Source organism: Chrysemys picta, chromosome 4, assembly GCF_011386835.1.
Source record: "Chrysemys picta bellii isolate R12L10 chromosome 4, ASM1138683v2, whole genome shotgun sequence".
NCBI classification, from domain to species: domain Eukaryota; kingdom Metazoa; phylum Chordata; order Testudines; family Emydidae; genus Chrysemys; species Chrysemys picta.
In genome coordinates this window covers 82450297-82470543 of record NC_088794.1, presented here as the reverse complement: position 1 = coordinate 82470543, position 20247 = coordinate 82450297, and the positions used below count along the sequence as shown (strand labels likewise).

The 20247-nt window shown below is 49.1% G+C and overlaps 1 protein-coding gene across 22 annotated transcripts in view; it reads right to left on the bottom strand.

Moving 5' to 3' along the window:
- The window catches only part of LARGE2 (LARGE xylosyl- and glucuronyltransferase 2), a 60992-nt gene that overhangs the window by 26652 nt on the left and 14093 nt on the right, over positions 1-20247 (bottom strand). For 20 of the 22 annotated variants that reach the window (XM_008162482.4, XM_065592831.1, XM_065592833.1 and 17 more), the window contains exon 3: positions 19985-20057. The exons of the other annotated variants lie outside the window; for them this stretch is intronic. The gene's annotated coding sequence lies outside the window, so the exon portion shown is untranslated. The remainder of the gene's footprint in view (positions 1-19984; positions 20058-20247) is intronic. 22 annotated transcript variants of the gene reach the window in all.

Here is a 20247-nt window from a genome sequence, read left to right as displayed (position 1 = left end):
TCCAAGCCCCGCCCACTCACCCGCTACCTTGACTCAAACGTCTCCTCCCGCTCCGCGGGCGGGGGATTGCGCAGGGAAAAATCAGCGCCCGGGCACCTGGCTGGAGCAAATGTTTGCAGAGGGGAAGGCTGGGACAGCCCCGAAGCTCCAATGAGAGGGGAGCGCAGCCCGCCAGGGCCGGATCAGCGCCCAGTGCTGCACCAGGCTCCCTAGTGCTTGGAAAGGCGGTGCGGGCTAGTGGCTAGAGCAGGGGCCTGGGGGCATCAGGCTGCCGGGGCTCTGTTCCCAGCTCTGTCACTTGACCTCCATTTCCCCGTCTACACTGTAGGGCTCGTGTTACCCACCCTCATGGGAAGGGGGAGGATTCATTAAATGAGCATTTACAAAGTGCTTGGAGACCCTCAGCCGGAAGGGCAGAGGGGGAAAGGGGAACCCCTGTAACCCAGCTGTGGAGGGCAGGGCTGAGCCAGGCAGGGAGCACCTGCAGTGCCTCAGGGTAGGGCTGAGCTCGGATGTGGAGCATAGGAAGACAGGGAAGACGGGGGAGAGGGTGCAGGGCAGAGTCTTAGCTCCCGTAGGGCCTCCACTTATATTTAAATTGAAGGGCAAAATGCAGCACTGCCGCAAACACCCCGAGAAAGGCAGAATAGCTCCCGGACAGCCCAGGAATAGTGGGAAAACCTGGCACACTGAACTGCATGGGAACATGAAGTGATCGGTTTTCCTTGTGCAGAGGAGGAGAGGGGCCCATCTGAAGAGCCCACGCTTGGAACAGAATGCTAGCTATGCGGAGGCTGCCTGTACCTGCAACTTCTCTCCTGCTCCGCCTCCAGGGTTACAGAAAGAAAGCCAGGCTTGCGTCTCTCCCCAGGATGCAGGGACACTACCTGCCCCTCTCCCCACTTTGCATTTCAGAAGAGCAGCTGGGAGGATGCACAGGAGATAGGAAGGGGAGTGGGTGGGTGGAGTGAGAGGCACTAGTAAAACCATAGCCAGCAAGCACAGACCTGCCAGCCAGAAAGATATCATCTCCTCCAAATGCAATGCATAGCTGCGGGGCTAGGCCGGGCCTCCACATGTGCACAGATCACTGCCCCAGGGAAGACATTTACCTCCAGTCCAAGCGGCTCTTACTTGTCCTTATGAAATCCCAGTTCAAACATGCAATTGCTCCTTAATAGCTTCTTTATGTGCAGCCCATTCCTGGGCACCAGGGAGGGGGCTGGGGCTGCCCTACCCCCCACATAGTACATGAGCTGCTGCATCCTCTGGGCTGAGAAAGGAGCAGCACTGTTCCTTGCAGACACACCAGCAGGGCTTCTTTCCTTGCCACAAGTCATCAGAGACATGGGGGCACAGGGCGCATCAGCCACTGATGAGAGCAGAGAGCCTGAAGTCTTTGCTGTATAGGTTCTTATGTTGCACTCATCATCTGAACACCTTCCAGTAGTGCATTAAGTATGCCGAGCATGAGTCTGTCATGTGTAACAAGGAGTCCGGTGGCACCTTAAAGACTAACAGGTTTATTTGGGCATAAGCTTTCGTGGGTAAAAAACCCCACTTCTTCAGATATCAGAGGGGTAGCCACGTTAGTCTGAATCTGTAAAAAGCAACAGAGGGTCCTGTGGCACCTTTAAGACTAACAGAAGTATTGGGAGCATAAGCTTTTGTGGGTAAGAACCTCACTTCTTCAGATGCATCATGTGTAGTTTGTTCTCTCATCCTATCCTTGGGGGAGATGCACCTAGTGTTTTGTTTTGGAAGGGTTTTATTTTGTTTACTATACCTGTTGCTCCGTATTTATGTTAGAGAAGGCAAGGTCAATGAAAGGCACCTTGCACTTGGAGCAAAAGGTGGTGAGGTTTGTGATGGGCTCTAGCTCCTGTGGGAGTTCATTCCAGTCTCAAACTGGCCTCCAGCTGAGCGTTACCCTCTCTGTAGAGAGTTCCACTGTGCCAGAGGAGTCAGACTATCTCTGTTCCCCACCACCACCTTTGAGAAGGAAGTGTTATCTAGGAGTTAAAACATGGACAGGTGAGTTGGGAGTCCTGGCTTCTAGGCCCTGACCTGGGAGGGAGTGGGGTCCATTGATCAGAATAGGGGGCTGAGATTCAGGACTCCTGGCTCTGCCACTGGCCCAGCTTGGGTCCCAGGGTGAGCTACTTCACCTCTGGATACCAGTTTACTCTCATATAACTGGCTATAATAGCCATGGGGGTTGTGAGGTTTCCATATTTAATGTGTGTGAGAGTCTCTGAGAGCCTCCTATGGAAAGAGACACCACAGAAGGCCCCGCTCGCTCCCCCTCCTTTCAATTGAGAGAGATCACAACTCCCGCCCCAATCCCAGCACCTCTGCACCAGTTGGTGAAGCTAGGATGCCTATATGAGTCCTCTGCCTTGACCGAGCTGCTTGTATAGGCTGACTAGGGCAGCTCAGCCCAGAAGCCCCTATTGGCTAGCTATATTGGCACCTCCCCACCTCAAGTTGCTGGGGTCACTGGCTGGGGGGCCAGAGGACTAATTACTCCCTAGCATTAGCTATGCAGTGTCCATCCCGTACCAGCAAAGCTCCTGCCTTCCGCCTCCAGCACTTAGGCAGCAGGTGCAGAACCAGGACAGCAAGCCTGGAGCCATCACTGGTCAGTTTGCATGTGAAGAGCTCACGGCCCCACAGAAAAGAAGAGAAAAAGGACAGCAGGGATTGCAAGCAGAGCCAGAGTCCAGCTGAAAAACTGGGATGGGGCAAAGTTACCCTCCTTCCTTCACTCCACTCATCATTCAGCCTCAGGAGTCCTGGCTCCCAGCTGAGTGAACATGGCTTCTTCCGGAGTTCAGCAGAGTGCTCCAAGCACTGGTCTGGATAGGAAAGTTCTGCCATTAGGTCAGACAGAGGACACTGTCCCTTAACCCACCCATCTGCACACAGTCCACCTGGCCTCTGTCGAATACCGAGCAGGGGACCCAACTCCACTCCCAGCCCTGTAAGGGCCTTTCTTTTGACCCAGTCCTATAACATAAGAATCAGAGCTCCCCTACTGCTGGAATTAACCAGCTAGAAGAAACTCTTCTCTAGGGCAGATGGAATTTACAGCTGTGTGACATAAGACTGCATGGGGCATAATCAGAGCTGGGGAATTTTATGACATTTGTAGCTCTGCAGCTGAGATGACAATCAGGGAGATCACAGCTCCAGCTGCAGGGTGTGTGAACTGGACAGGAAGCAATCACCAGGGCCCCACAGGAGCAGCAGTAGTGAATGAACAGCAGGTGCACAACAGGAGTGAGGGTAGGAGTAGGAAAGGATTCTGGGAAAGGTGAGAATTAGGTATTGGCCACTGCTGGAGCCAGTCTGGATGGCCCTGAAATAAAAACGTCTGTGTCTCTGCCTGCATGCACACTTGTACACTCAGGCCTCTGCATGCAGGCTCACGAGTGAAGGTATATAGAGGTATGTGCATGAGGGCACGTGCCACAGACAGGGGCATGAATGCTGGTATCTAAACACACCACATGCTGTATGCTTCTGGCTGTCTTTATGCTTCCCTCACCATTTTGGCAGGGCTCCCACCCTCCTTCCCTCTCCAGCCAAATACTCCTCACTCACTCCCTTGCTCTGTTCAGACACATGCTAACAGTGGTAAGATGAGAGGTTTCCCACTAATGCCTTTCTCCACCACCCATCCCCATCAGAAGGGTGCAGAGTAATGGGTGCTGCTTATAGCGAGGTGGTGTTCTGGCTTTTCCAGAGCACAGAACTCTGCTCACCCGAGGAGACATCCATATTACTCCTCCGCAGCTCCCAGCCCAGAAATCTCCCTATTCTCTGGCTATTCATTCCTGCTGCTTTCTTTAAAGTCACCCCCTGCCTGCTTGAGCAGTTCTGGTATTGGCCGCTCCCAGAAAGAGCCTTTTCCCTTCCCCTAGCCTAAGGGCTTACCTTTGCATGAGCAGCTCAGCCCATGCAGAGCCATTACAATAGGACCCATTCAGGGCCCCAGCCTGGCTGCCCTTTCCCCGTTCAGACTATTGTCAGGTGAATAATTAGTTTATGGAATGCTGGTGCAGGGAATTTCTTCCTTGATTTGTGCCATTCCCTTCCCTCCCCCGCCCATGGTGCATGCTGGGGTGTTGTACAAGAGCACAGCAAGAGGACAATCTGGTCTCCTCAATAAGAATCTCATACACAAAATAGCAGCACCATACTAGGATTTGAGGTCACTTCCTTATAACAAATCCAGGGCTGGCTCCAGGCACCAGCTTGTCAAGCAGGTGCTCAGGGCGGCCACTCCGGAGAGGGGTGGCACGTCCAGGTATTCGGCAGCAATTCAGCGGACGATCCCTCACTCCGGCTCGGAGCGAAGGACCTTCCGCCGAATTGCTGCCGCAGATCGCGATCGCGGCTTTTTTGTTTGTTTGGGCTGCTTGGGGCGGCCAAAACCCTGGAGTCGGCCCTGAACAAATGATTAATCCAAAATGATTAACGAAGCCATTGGGTTAGTAAGAAGACTGTCCTAGCTCCTAGGTTCAATGTTTTTCCATGGCAGCTCTCCTGAGGCTGCTGCTAAACCCCAGGGCCGGCTCTAGCCACCAGTGCAGCAAGCCGAATTGCCACTGAAGAATGAAGCGGCAGAAGTGCCGATCGCGGCTTTCCCCTCCCCTCCCCCCCCCCCCCCGCCGCTTGGGGCGGCAAAAACACTGGAGCTGGCCCTGCTAATCCCTTACCTCCCATCATAACACACAGGTGGACACTACACAGGAGGGGTATGTGTCGGAACTTCCTCAACATGTCTGCAACTGCAGGTGGTGACAGCAGCCATTAAGGGGACCAGCAAAGGAGATTCAGGGCTTGAAACAGCTCCTCCTCTAACCATTACAAAATAAAAAAAAAAGGGGGGGGGGTTATTTTCCACTATTAGAAGTGTTAAATCTGTTCTTCCCTGTCAGTGGCAGACTGTCAGGAGGGGGGGGCTGTCTCAGACTCTTCAACGAATGGGAGATGGATAATGCTCCGAAGGCAATAAGGTGGCAGGATGTGTTTAACATTTTGGAGAAAGTGAATCTGTCTCAGTTGTTGGAATTAGGTGTGTGTTATCAATAGGTTTGGACAGCAATGGTGTGTCACCTATGTATGCAACACATGCACTAGATATCACAGAACTAAAAAAAAAACCAACCATGGCCCAACTGGCATCCCATGCGTCAGATCCAGTCCACTGGATGATTCCGTCCAGCCCCCCAACACACATTGTAGAACAAAATGGCATCCTCCCCATGGTGTGACCTCACACACATTGTACTTGTGGGATCCTGCTGCATGGAACCATCTGTGGAATGTCACTATAATGGTTGGTTTCAGAGTAGCAGCCGTGTTAGTCTGTATCCGCAAAAAGAACAGGAGTACTTGTGGCACCTTAGAGACTAACAAATTTATTAGAGCATAAGCTTTCGTGGGCTACAGCCCACTTCTTCGGATGCATATAGAGTGGAACATATATTGAGGAGATATATATACACACATACAGAGAGCATGAACAGGTGGGAGTTGTCTTACCAACTCTGAGAGGCCAATTAAGTAAGAGAAAAAAACTTTTGAAGTAATAATCAAGATAGCCCAGTACAGACAGTTTGATAAGAAGTGTGAGAATACTTACAAGGGAAGATAGATTCAATGTTTGTAATGGCTCAGCCATTCCCAGTCCTTATTCAATCCTGAGTTGATTGTATCTAGTTTGCATATCAATTCCAGCTCAGCAGTCTCTCTTTGGAGTCTGTTTTTGAAGTTTTTCTGTTGTAAGATAGCTACCCGCAGATCTGTCATTGAATGGCCAGACAGATTAAAGTGTTCTCCCACTGGTTTTTGAGTATTATGATTCCTGATGTCAGATTTGTGTCCATTAATTCTTTTGCGTAGAGACTGTCCGGTTTGGCCAATGTACATGGCAGAGGGGTATTGCTGGCACATGATGGCATATATCACATTGGTAGATGTGCAGGTGAACGAGCCCCTCATGGTATGGCTGATGTGATTAGGTCCTATGATGATGTCACTTGAATAGATATGTGGACAGAGTTGGCATCGGGCTTTGTTACAAGGATAGGTTCCTGGGTCAGTGTTTTTGTTCAGTGATGTGTGGTTGCTGGTGAGTATTTGCTTTAGGTTGGGGGGTTGTCTGTAAGTGAGGACAGGTCTGTCTCCCAAGATCTGTGAGAGTAAAGGATCATCTTTCAGGATAGGTTGTAGATCTCGGATGATGCGCTGGAGAGGTTTTAGTTGGGGGCTGAAGGTGACAGCTAGTGGTGTTCTGTTATTTTCTTTGTTGGGCCTGTCTTGTAGGAGGTGACTTCTGGGTACTCGTCTGGCTCTGTCAATCTGTTTTTTCACTTCAGCAGGTGGGTAGTGTAGTTTTAAGAATGCTTGATAGAGATCTTGTAGGTGCTTGTCTCTATCTGAGGGATTGGAGCAAATGCAGTTATATCTTAGAGCTTGGCTGTAGACAATGGATCGTGTGGTGTGTCCTGGATGGAAGCTGGAGGCATGTAGGTAAGTGTAGCGGTCAGTAGGTTTCCGGTATAGGGTGGTATTTATGTGACCATCGCTTATTAGCACAGTAGTGTCCAGGAAATGGACCGCTTGTGTGGATTGATCTAGGCTGAGCTTGATGGTGGGATGGAAATTATTGAAATCGTGGTGGAATTCCTCAAGGGTTTCTTTTCCATGGGTCCAGATAATGAAGATGTCATCAATGTAGCGCAAGTAGAGTAGGGGACGTTAGGGGACGAGAGCTAAGGAAGCGTTGTTCTAAGTCAGCCATAAAAATGTTGGCATACTGTGGGGCCATGCGGGTACCTGTAGCAGTGCCGCTGACTTTAAGGTATATATTGTCCCCAAATGTGAAATAGTTGTGGGTGAGGACAAACAAACATTGAATCTCTCTCTCCTTGTAAGTATTCTCACACTTCTTATCAAACTGTCTGTACTGGGCTATCTTGATTATCACTTCAAAAGTTTTTTTCTCTGACTTAATTGGCCTCTCAGAGTTGGTAAAACAACTCCCACCTGTTCATGCTCTCTGTATGTGTGTATATATATATATATATATCTCCTCAATATATGTTCCACTCTATATGCATCCGAAGAAGTGGGCTGTAGCCCACGAAAGCTTATGCTCTAATAAATTTGTTAGTATCTAAGGTGCCACAAGTACTCCTGTTCTTTTTACTATAATGGTTGTGCCATTTAAGGCATCCAAGTGTAGAACTGAATCATCCATGACAAAACAGAGCTAGTGGTGTGAAGTCTTTGTCAGGATGGAAAGTTTAGTGCAAAACTTGTTCGCTAAAAATTGTTGTGTACCTTATTAAAAGTGTCCTGGCATGCCACGGTTTGACAGCCACACAAAAATCTCTTCCCTGGGAGGTGCCCCAGCCTTCACTGCCTTGCCTCATGGGATATCATATGAGTTTTGGAGAGTGGAAGGCCTGAACTGCTAAGGCAAGAACCCCATGTAGAGGGAAGTAGGGGGAGGGAGAAAGTCCACAATTTTTTAAAATTCCTCCCTGGCCTTCTTTCTCCATCAAATTTTTAAATACATTTTTAAAAGGCCCAGTTAGTTTTTTCCCTTTTACAGGTTACCTTTAAATCTCATATCACAACACCGCAGCGACAGAGGTAACATAGGGATTATTTCACACACTGTTGAAATGCAAACACCTCTGGGAGGGACAGGGCCGGCTCCAGCTTTTTTGCAGTTCCAAGCGGCGAAGCGGCGGCACTTCGGCGGCAGCTCAATTGCGCCGCTTCATTCTTCTGCAGCAATTCGGCGGGGGGTCCTTCGCTCCCAGGGACTGAGGGACACGCTGCCCCTTTCCATTGGCCGCCCCAAGCACTTGCTTCCTTCACTGGTGCCTGGAGCCGGCCCTGGGGAGGGAGTAAGGCAGCATCTGAACTACACAGCAGTTCAGAGGAGCAAAGGAAGTACAAAAGTGAAACTGCAGAAGGAATTTACAGAGGTAGAATGGAATTCAGCCAGGAAAACAGAATTAACACCTCTATGCTCAGGATTATCGTCCCCTGGTTTTATGACAAGTGGGACCTTTAACAGATGGCAGGATCTTGCTTCAACACCTCATCAGAAAGATAGAAACCTCTGGCAGAATAGCCAATGTATTCCACAGTCATAGAACAGTGCTCCAGAATATGAGTCTTCATTAAAAAAAATAGTCTGATCTCCCTGGCTGCAAAGAAACCCCTGAAAAGTTTAATGTAATGTAACTGATGCAATGATGTTTTCCTGAGTCTGCAGACAGCCTGCATCACCCTATTCTTAGTCATGCCCATGTGTCAAACCCCTCCAGCCAGTTGGCTCATTATTACATACAGTTCTAAGGCTCCAGCACCTAAGCATATATTCCATAAATTAATAGAAAAATTATCACACCCTCTATTCTCTGACAGAATTCTAGTGCTCCGATAAGGAAGAGGGACAGACTTCCCCACACACTCATGTTGTATAGCAGCTTGCTCCATAAGTCTATGGAATACAGATATTAGAATCTATTCATCAGTAATGCTGCCAGAATCTCAGGCTTTTCTGTAACATTGCAGCCATAGGTACAGGTACCATGGAAATTTATAGGGCAAAGAGTCCATCTAGGCCACTGGGACCATAGTACAGGAGTTGTCCCCATCACTGTATAGACTCACCACAGCTGGAGAGAGATTTTCCCTCTAAATGTCTGTCACATCTAGGCCATGTCTGAATTAATGCTTTCCTGCTCTCTGACGGGACAACACCCTCTGATGGGACACACTGAACACCCCTACCTGCAGTCCAGCAAGAGAGGGGAAAAGGAACAGTCCCCTGGCTGATGGAACACACACCCGATCCAGGTCTGCCTCACCTATGGAGAAGCTAGGAGCATTCACCCAATTTCACCCTTCAGACAGACCGGTTTGTGCGGATACACAGGCAGCAAGAAATGATGTGTTGGGCTGATCTCAAGTGCAATAACCTGGTTAGCAGAAGCATAAAATTAGCTTCCTCCCATGCCACAGAGGAAGCCAGCAGCATGAAGACGTGCACCAGACACTGGTTGACACCAGCCCCACCTGTCAGAGCCAGTCCAATAGCGGCAGCAGCTGCCCCTTGGCTGGTCTCCAGGCACCTTGTGGCAATTTCACACACTCAGTTCAGCAGGGATCTTTCTGGCATGGTAAATGACACACCTGAGATAATTTAGTCTGGTAACAAGCCATATCTGAGCAGACCTTGAAAGAGCCTGTGCATCACACTTGCCAGAGCCCAAGGCCAGGTCTACACTAGGACTTTTGCTAGTATAGCAATGTCAGTTAGGGGTGTGATTTTTTGTGTGTGACATTTCTGCAGCAAAAGCCCTAGTGTGCCACAGTTATACCAGCAAAAAAGGGTTTTTAGCGGTGTAGGTTTTTCACTTGCTGGACCAGTGTACCAGCAAAAGCACTTTTTGCCGGTATAAGCTGCATGAACACTTTTGCCAGTATAGCTTCACGAGCAGTCCCTCCTAGTGCAGACCTGGCCTACAGGAGATCTCCAAACACCAGCACCAACATCCAGCTCCCCCATGGGCTTAAGCAAGAAAGTCTTCAGCCCTCTCCCTCCCTGCTGTCTGGAGCTCATAAAGCAGCATTGCTCCCCACCTGCCTGGGGCAACTGACTAATATTAAACAGCCACTTTGCAGAGCAGGAGAAGGACTGCACAGCACAGGCACCATCCTTCACCAAGGCGCTTCCTGAGAAGGCACTCCAGCAACCGGGGACACAAGGACAGCACCAGCTTGGAGAAGGGAGATGTTGAGATGGTACCAAATTGGTGTGGCCATATTTGATGTGTGAGCATAACTTGACATGACTTAAATATGGCTGAATGGCTGCAGAGGATCCTGGGAGCAGGTTCTCTTTAAGCAGAAGCAAATTTAATAAAGAACTGGCAAAGTCTGTGTGTATGATCGATATTGAACCTATTGGCCGGCAAATATGGGCCCATACAAAAGTAAGTATCACATGTATAAAGTTCCAGCCTGGAGCACAGGTTGACCTGGTTATAGTGACCTTACAGCAGGAGATAGAGCGAATGATTGATGAGTAAATGTGGGGTGATCTTTGTTCAGTACCACCCCCCAACCCCTTCTAAAATACTAATCAGGTAAAAATTAGTAACCACACCCCCTCTGGGCATGCTTTTAAGACTCCTTTGAGGAAAATGAGTATAAGAATCAGGCTGGGACTCCTTATTGAACGCTTGAAGAAGCAATGCTGCTAGAGAGAGCAGCCAAAACTCTGCTCCGTGGGCTCGAGTAGGACTGTGAACCAGAGGGGTCTCAAGGCAACCAAGGCCTTGCCTCGAGGGAAGCAGAGACAGACCCGAGGGCTGAGAAGATCAGACCAGGAAGAAAGAAGCCATCTATAAAACTGGTAACCACCTTCTCTGTTTGCCAAGCAGGAACTGCGTGAGGCTAGTGCAGGGCCTGTTTGTGAAAGAGAGACTCGTTAAGAGGAATATATAGCTCTTAATGTATATCTCTTAGTGTCTAACATAGGAGTTATGTGCTTAATATAACCCTTTACTGCTTATGTAATTCCTTCTCAATAAACAGCAGTGTATTGAAGATAATTAATGTGGATCTTTTTCACTGGTATGACAGTAATCTGCTCCACTGGGAGCCAGTAAAGATCCATTTCAGGGGTAGTAGCACTCCCTGTTGTCAATATTTGGTAACAGAGGATGGTTTACTGTCATGTCTAAGGCTACGTCTTCACTACCCGCCTGAATCGGCGGGTAGAAATTGATCTCTCGGGGATCGAATTATTGCGTCTCGTCGGGATGCAACAATCGATCCCCGAATCGACGCTTGTACTCCACCAGCGCAGGTAGGAGTAAGCGCCGTTGATGGGGGAGCCATGGAGGTCGATTTGCCGCCGTCCTCACAGCAGGGTAAGTCGGCTCGGATACGTCGAATTCAGCTATGCTATTCGTGTAGCTGAATTTGTGCATCTTAAATCGACCCCCCCCCCCCCCCCCCCCCCCGTAGTGAAGACATAGCCTAAGTGAAAAGGTCTTTAAAATGAATCAAACTGTGTCTGAACCGGTTGCCCATTAAGAACTTGGTATCTTGAATCATTGGTGTTAACTGACTAATTTGAATATTGTTCTGAATCATTAATTATAGCTCTGGGGCCAGATTCAGTTACAGTACGAAGAGAGGGAAATATACCAGTGAGCAAGGTTGTATTGGTCGTTCCTGGAGTCAATGATGTTTTGCAAACACCGACAGGGAAGGGTCGTCATACCAGAGGACAAGGGGGATGCCCTGAAGCCCCCGGGTATGGTTGAGAGGTGCTTACTGAGACGGGCATGTGAAGATCTTGGCTCTGATCCATAGTTGCCAAATGCTGTTCCGGTCCCATACAAGGAAGGGTGTTTGGATGAAATGCTGTTAAAATATCAGACATGTGGCACTCCTACTCCTAAAAAGGAACAAATAATGTTTGAACAAATGCTGCTGTTTGGATTATGTATCAGGCTGTGAATAAGTTTGCAGAGGAGTGTGAGATTTGAAAACAGGAGAAGGAAAGTTTGCAACAGGAGCTGGAGAAGCTGAGATTACAAAATGAGGGGATGAAAAGAGATTTGCAAAATGTAACTAATGTCCAGCAGACGGCTGCTTTAATTCAAACTTGTCAGGAATTGGAATGTGAAATGGATTCACAAATGCGGGGGGGTGGGGGGGAGGAGCATAAATTGGAGGCAAAACAGTAAAGGGGCTGTGTCAGTTTTAACTGAACAGGCTACAAAGCCACCTGGAAAAGAGAATCATAAGAAATGCATTGAAGTGATTAATAAACTTGAGTCTGCTTTGGTGGCTAGGAAAACTATTTGTAGCATGGTTTTTGATCATAATCCCTGGAATGAGGAGGATTGGGAAAATGTTGTGAAGGAGTGGCAGACGGCAAAAGCCCAAGAGAAGATGGAGGAATATGTAAAGCCAAATGCCCCTCCATCTCCATAGGAATGTGTGAAAGAGGAAAAGAATGGCAAAAGGCATAGGCGCCGACTCCATGGGTGCTCCGTGGCTGGAGCACTCACGGGGAAAAATTTGTAGGTGCTCAGCACTCACCGGCAGCCAAGCTCCCCTGCCCCACCCTGCCTCCCAAGTGCGCCCGTGTCCCCGCTCCTCCCTCTCCCTCCCAGAGCTTCCTGCCTCCCCGCCGCCTAACAGTTGTTTGGAGGCACTTAGGACTTTCCCAAAGGGAGGGGGAAGAGTGGGGACATGGTGCACTCAGGGGAGGATGCGGAGAAGGGGTGAGGATTTGGGGGGAAGGGTGGAATGGGGGCGGGGTGAGGGCAGTGCAGGGGCAGGCTTGGGAAGGGGAACGAACCGGGCAGAAGGGAAGTCGACGCCTATGGCAAAAGGTTGTGGGTGTCATTACAGTCTGGTAAAAAGTATGGGAGTGAAGCAGCAAGTCTGCCTATATACCATTAGTCCAGATTCTGCTGGACATGTCCAGCTTTTTTTAGTTAAAAATAGCATCCGGGGGAATTTGTAAATGTCCGGATTTCCCCCCTATGCAGAGCGTGTGTGGCTGACAGGGCAGCCGGGCGGATCGTGCCACTCGCACGGGGCTCTGGCAGCCAGAGCCCCTCCTCTGCTTCCCGCTCCTCTCCCCTGCAACTTGAGATCACTCCCCTCCTCTCTCTCCCTCCCTCCCCCTCCCTGCATTCGCAGATCGCCGGCCGGCCGTTCACATCTGGCCTCTGGAGCTCCTCCCCCTGCTCCTGCTCCCCCCTCCCCTGCTGCCCAGTGTGCCACTCCGCAGCACTCTGTTCTGAGCGGCATGGTAAGGGGGCCAGGAGGTCGGAGAAGGGGCAGGGAGATTCTGGAGGGGGCAGTCAAGAGACAGGGAGCAGGGTTGGATGGGTCAGGAGTTCGGAGGGGGGCTGTAACGTTTTGGGCAGTCAGGGTACAGGTAGGGGGTAGGGTCCTAGGGGGGCAGTTAGGGGACAAGGAACAGGGAGGCTTAGGTAGGGGATGGGGTTCTGGAGGGCAGTTAGGAGCAGGGGTCCCAGTCAGGGGACAGGGAGCAGAGGGGTTTAGATGGGTCGGGAGTTCTGGGGGGGGGCTGTCAGGGGGTGGGGAGTGGTTGGATGGGGCGTGGGAGTCCCTGGTGTCTGTCTGTGTGTGGATAAGGGTTGGGGCAGTCAAGGGACAGGTAGGGGATAGGGTCCTAGGGGGCCAGTTAGGATGGGGGGAAGGTCTCAGGAAGGGGCAGTGTCTCAGGAAGGGGCAGTCAGGGGACAAGAAGCAGGGAGGCTTAGGTAGGGGGTGGAGTCCTGGGGGGCAGTTAGGGGCAGGGGTCCCAGGAGGGTGCAGTCAGGGAACAAGGAGGGGGGGAGGGTTGGGGGTTCTGAGAGGGGCGGGAAGTGGGAGGGAGTGGAAGGGGCGGGGCTAGGGCAGGACGGGGCAGGGCTCCTCCCGTCCTCTTTTTTGATCGTTGAAATATGGTAACCCTATACCATTGATATACCCGTAAGGCATCCACAAGTGATCAAAATCCAGAGATCTAGAGCTAAATACAATACTGATGGTACAATGGTGAAGGATCAAGAAGGGAGCTTGGTGTTCAAACTTCTGGATGAGGAGGATAAGCCTGTTGAACCAGGAGGAGAAGTGGAAAGACTGCCAGCAGTGGTGATTCAAATACTGAAATCCCCAGACTATGTATTGGAAGAGACAACTCGCCCATTAACTGAAAGTGAAAAGCAGGTATTAGCTAAGCAACTAGGTTCCTTGACTCAAAAACGTGTCTGACTTGGTTAATGGGATACACTGTTGGAAAACTTTTGGATTTAGGAGACCTAAGGGAGCTGGTAATAACTTGTGCTGGCCCTACGGAAGGGGTGGTGGTGTTAGCAGAGCTTGATCTGGAGTCAAATCGAGAGGACAGAAAGGCTGAGGTACGTACAGAGGGTAGCTCGATATTTCTTAACCCCTTCTGAGTTGAGAAAGGCAGTTTTGCTGATGCATCAGGAGGAGGGAGAGTCAGTTATGGCTTATTGTGCTACGCTGTTGGCAGGTTCTCTAGCTGATATGGAGGAAGGGCAGGTAACAGATTTGTTATATGATGGTTTAAGGGAACCTGTTAAGGTGTTTATAGGTTAGAACATGAATGCCTTGCAGTGTGTGTTAAGTTCAGAGACAAGGGGCATGAGCCAGGACAAGGTCTGTAGGGCCTTAAGACACATCTAGAAGTGGAACAGGAGGAGCAGTCTTCAGCTCCCCCTTTCCCTGCACCTGTGCTGGGATTAGGTTTCTAAGCTTGGTCTACACTTGGGGGGGCGTCAATGTAAGATACGCAACTTCAGCTACGGGAATACTGTAGCTGAAGTCGACGTATCTTATTCTGACTTCCCACGCCGTGAGGATGGGAGGTATCGACGGCCGCGGCTCCCCCGTCAACTCCGCTACCGCTGCTCGCTCTGGTGGAGTTCCGGAGTCGACGGGGAGCGCGTTCGGGGATCGATCACTACCCGCCGTTACGGCAGGTAGTCTGACATACCCTAATATCTGCATTTCTGAGAAAGTCAGTAGCAGGACCAAGGAACAGAACCTCCTGCCAAGTAATCCTTCTGTTACCCTGACTCGCTGTGTAGGCTTATGCAAGTTCCTTCTCTTCTCTGTGCCTCAATTTTGTCATCTGTACAATGGGAACAATACCCCCTGCACTGTGGGTGGGATGGGGGAAGAGATTCATGAAGAGTCATTAGGTAATGTTACAAATTCCCCAGACAATCACCTGTTCCCAGAAGTCCAACATCTTCCCTCCTATTCATTACAAAGAGGAGCATGTTACAAATATACCTGAAAGATCCCAAAGGATCTCACAGCTCTTCACACAAATCTATTGAAATGTAACCATTTCTGGAGCAGAAGGGAGTTTGGCCAAGGACACCGGGGCAAACAAATCCAACTTTTACAGAAGTGCCCTGGGATGTTTCATGCTTCTGCACAGTCCACAGGGTCTCTGGTTTCAAGGCCCCATCTGAACATCACACATACAGCAAAGCGCATGAAGCCAGGTTAGCCACAGTGACAAGGATACAAGACTGATCTGAATCATCTGAGATCTAAACTGCTGCTTCCGGCCCATCCAAGGCTTTGAAAGCCTACGCTGAAGCCAGGAATCCATCCCATTCAGTGGATTACAACTCTTGCAAGCAGGCAACTGTGGATACCTCTGATCCAGACCTGCATCTAGACCTGCTCAACTGTAAGGAGTGAAAGTTTATAAACTGCCACAATCTCAAACAACAAAGTTGACAAGGAAAGGTGCAAAAGTGAGGCAAAGACTGAATTGGTCCAAACAAAGGGGCCTGTTGATATAACTCAAGGACTGTGTTAAGATCATGCTTGGTAAACAAAAAAAAAGTGTGGAACTGGAAACTAGTGAACCAAAAATCAGTGTGTTGGAAACTAGGCCTAACTGGTGAGCAAAATAATAAGGGGATGGGCTATTCTGTCCATCATATCCCTTCTGGAGTCCTTGAAGAAAGAAACTTTGAGGAGAAGAATTGGCTACTGGAACGAGCTTCACCATCATGGCTGCCACTGCCACCCCCACTGTCTCCTGGGTACCTGGGCCTTCATCATCTGAATCCTGAGGGGTGTCTTAACCAGACAGAGCCAAAAAGGGAGCCAGATGGCATTAGGGTTGTCAACCCTCCAGGACTGTCCTGGAGTCTTCAGGAATTAAAGATTATGCCATGTGATGAAAGATCCAATCAAAACTGGCAACCCTAGACAACATTTCCACCTCCACCAGCTCTGGCTGAATCCCAACCACTACATGGGATGTGAGACTGTCTCCCCTTACCACCTCCCTTCTCCCCATGTGTCCTTTTCCTTCCCTATCTTATTTCTTCTCTTTCCTATCTCTCCCCTTCTCTCTAGTGAGAGTTTAGCCTAGCCAGCCAAGACTGCATATTTTGCAACACTGCTGTAGGCCTGTGACCTGAAAGAGGCAGCAAAAAGCAATGCCCTGAAAAGCCCAGTGCTGGTACAAGTTTGCCAGGTCTCAGAGTGGCTGATAAGACCGTATGTCATTCCTGCATTTCCCCAGCAGTGAGATTGCAAGTGAAAGTCAATATCAGAGATAGACACTGCATTTTCTGTCTTTGCTGTTCTTTTCTCTCCCCTTTTATGTGTGTGTATCTTGTTTTGTCTTCTAGGAAAGGGGATGGGACTTTAACTACAGTTAAGCCAATGACAGCTCCAGCCCATCTCAACTACCTTCTACTCTTTTTCCCAAAAGGACAGTTACTACCACCTAAAAGACTGTGGAAAAAAAGGTTTTTTCCCCTTCTAAAAGCTCTCTCCAGCTAAAGGGAACAAGGGATGTTAAAATGAAATCCTTATTTAATACTTTACATTTCAAATGCTTTAACAGTTTTTCCTCCTTTTCTGTATCTTTAATAAAAGGCTAAAATTATGTTTAATGGTGTGTTTGCCCTGGTGCTAAGTGGACTAAGATCTCGGTATACCAGATCACAAACCTTGTTTAACGCTGTTTAAAGTTATCAGTGATAAGATCTCATTAACACCTTTGACCCTTTGAACCATACATGCCATCTCAATTAATACAACAGGGCACCTGCAATGCATTCTCCCTATATGGCCAGACACCTGGGAAAAGGAAATAGCCACAGCTGATGCTCACATGCACACACATACACTGCCTCCTGCCACAAGGAACTGGCCCACACAATGTGCAAGGAATGTGAACTGCCCGTCCAATGTCTGCTGTGCTCAGGGTTATTCCTGGCACGGGAGCAGTCAGTGCCCCCTGACTTGGTCAAATAAGAAACAGAGCAGCCACACACTATATAGTGAGCCCAGGACAGCTGAGTGGGCACAGTCCCACCCCAAGGAAAGGGGTGAAAATGAACAGCCTACATGACACTAGCACCTTCCACCCAAAGAGCCCTGTGAACTAGGCTTCTTGCTTTTACTCATTCTATGGGTAGGGTCACACACTGCAAAACAGCTCAGCCCACACCACCCTGACCGATCTGGGGATGGGGGGAGAGAAGAGGGGAGCTCTTGTCCCAGGGAACTTTGAGTGGGAAAAGTGGAGGGAAACCAGCAAGCAAAGTTGGATACAGAGGGAGCAGGTCCAGCAGCAATCCGAGACACACACCAGAAGGGAAGACGTTATGCTACTAACTCCGCACCTGAAAAGTCCTGCCCCCGGACAGCACGCAGCCAAGTGCGATGCGGGGGAAAGCTGCCCCAGCAGGGCCCCCACTTACACTCTGGACAGTTTGAATTTATTGCCAGCCTGGGGAAGGCAGAGTCCTTCCCTGGGAGAGAGATGAAGACAAAGCATCATTATCAGAACATTAAACTCATCCAAGCCATAAAATCAATCCAGAGAGTGGATGAACAGGGGAGGACAGGAGGATTCTGTGCAATAAGCACTCTTGCGAGATGATCAGTCACCAGGATGATGGTGTTTTATGGATATCAGAGGTCAGCAGCCCACAGCCAGCATCTTTGCTAGCTCTCCCCCTCCCCACTATTCACTTTCAATAACTTGACTCATGAGATAATATTGACTTTAGCAGCCCTGCCCCTCACTCTGCTGCTCCCCTCACCTCCAAACTCAGTGTAAATACAGAGCTTAGCATATTTTTAGAAATCTTTCTCCAAGAAAGACTCTATGCAACCCTTTCCCCTGCAGCATCTGGGCCCTGAACAGAACTACACTGGGTTTCGGGATGCAGTGCCACAGCAAAACTGACCCCCCAGGGAGCACTGCTGGCCAGGGAAGTGGGGGACAGGAAACACACTATCAATAGGGCCAGGCCAATATCGTAGTAGTATAATGGTAACCCAGAGGCTCCCGTTGAGATAGGGCCCCACTGTGCTAAGCACTGTACAGACACACAGGCTATGTCCACACTTCAAACATTACAGCGGTACAGCTGCTGTAGTGCTTCAGTGGAGACACCTACTACAGCAACGGTGGGGTTTTCCAAACCAGGTGCCAGCTCACGCCAAAGTCTCCATTTCTCAATGGAATACTGACAAATACACCTGGAATCAGTCTGGCTCATCTGTGTGTTAGTATTGTTAAAATAAACATTAGAATTCTAAGAATGTGTTTAGATTTCATTGAATGCTTGTGAGTTACTGCATGAATTAATCTCAGTTATAACATCCATATTTCACATTGCAAAGTAATATCTGAGTGGTTGTATTGTGAGCCTCAGTGACTGTATAAATGACCAGACAGAAGAGAGATTAACTAGTGTGACGTACTGACCTCCTGCAGAAGGTTTTATGTTCTGCCCAACAGGAAAGGTCCAGTGATGCCAGGTGGACTATTGTGGGATGTTAGAGAGGACAAAAGACATTGGTTGTTCTGCCCTCCCTGGGAAGAGAGTCATACAAGAGAATTCCTCCCATTAGCTTAGTGTGCGACTCAGAGCAAAAGGAAGAAAGGGGATAAAAAAACCTTTACAAGAAGGAACTGGATCTCTCTGCTGCTTAGACAAAGATATCTAGGCACAAGCAAGAGAACCCCAGTGCTTAGCCTGGGTTAGCCCTAAAGGACATGAAGCTTCTGTAATAAGCAAGCTCTTTTATTACTTTTAAAAATTTAAGATTGTAACTCATTTGTGTACGTTTCCCTGCTTGAACCTTGTAAAAAAATTCTTGTTTCTTTTTCCTACTTAACAAATCTTTATATAGTTTATTATAGGATTGGCTACAAACATTGTCTTTGGTGTAAAATCTACATGCAATTGACTTGGGGTAAGTGACTGGTCCTTTGGGACTGGGAGTAACCTGAATATTGGTATGATTCTTTGTGTAAGGGACCATCTGTCATAAAGGTTTCATCACATGGGTGGCGAGACAGAGTGGAGAGCCCAAGGGGACTGTCTGACTCCATGTTCAGGCTGTTCTAGTGCCTGAGGAGTTTAAACTTGATAATTGGTTGGTGAAATCTACGTATAGAACTCACAACCAATTTGAGGTTTCTGCCCTGGTTCTTAACAGGCTGCTCCGCATTGGTACTCATGCTCTTAGGTCACTGCAGGCAGCATTACAGCTAGGACAAAGAATTATTCCATCATTTTAACGCTGTCTACACCAGGGATTAGATCAGTTTAACTATGTCGCTCAGGAGTGCAGATTTGTCACTCTTTTGAGATGCAGCTATGCTGATGTAACTTTGGAGTACAGACCAGCTCATAGTAGCACATAGGCCCTTCCTTGGAGAGTTTACAATCTAAATAGACAAGACAGCTGAAGGGTGGGAAGAGAGGCACAGAGGGGTGGTGACTTGCCCAATGACATCCAGCAGGTCGGTGGCAGAGCTAGGAATAGAACCCCAGGTCTCCAGTCTCCCAGGCCAGTGTTCTGCCAACTAGGCCCCTATCTGGAAGCCTGCCATGCAGTGGGAACCCAACAGCATCATGGGGAATTCAAGCCCATGCTCAGGAGATTCTGGCTTCCAACCTGGTTGATAGATTAATTCCCCTGTCCCACTAGCTTTCACCAGGATAACTCTTTGAAGAGCCGGTTTGGGAGGAGAAAGAACCATGTCTCCCCTTCTTACTACACAGAAGCCCTCGCTGCCCAAAGGAGACAGCAGAGACTGGTAACACCAGGGCTGGCTTAAGCCTCCCACTCTGCACTGTATCTGTCTGGCAGGGGGCACCAGCGAGAGAAGAGATCTGCCTTCCCCTTCCTACTACTGACATTTGTGAGGAGAAGGGATTTTATTTTCCATATGAAACCCAAGGTTTGGGTAGCTTGAATTTACTGCTAGCCTGGGGAGGGCAGCACTTAACTCAGACACCTCTCCCCCTGCAGCTAACACCTGCCTCCAATCTAACCAGGGTGCTCAGGGCAGGGGAGTAGTGTCAAAAGAGTGCAGTACCTGAAGCTGGAACACAAGATAGTCTGCATACTCTGGCACATGCACTGCACTGGAATACCAGGGGATGGGGTCTCTGCAAAAGAGAGAAATAACATGGGGGGAGATGAGCATTATATGAAGGTCATCAATTAATTGCAAGCGTGTGATGGACTTACTGGCCATGACAGGCACTTTCTAGCTCAAGCACTTTGCAACCCTGCTGAACTGCATAGCTGATTTATACCTGTGCTGAGCCCACCAGCCCAGCAATTATCCTGTAAAAT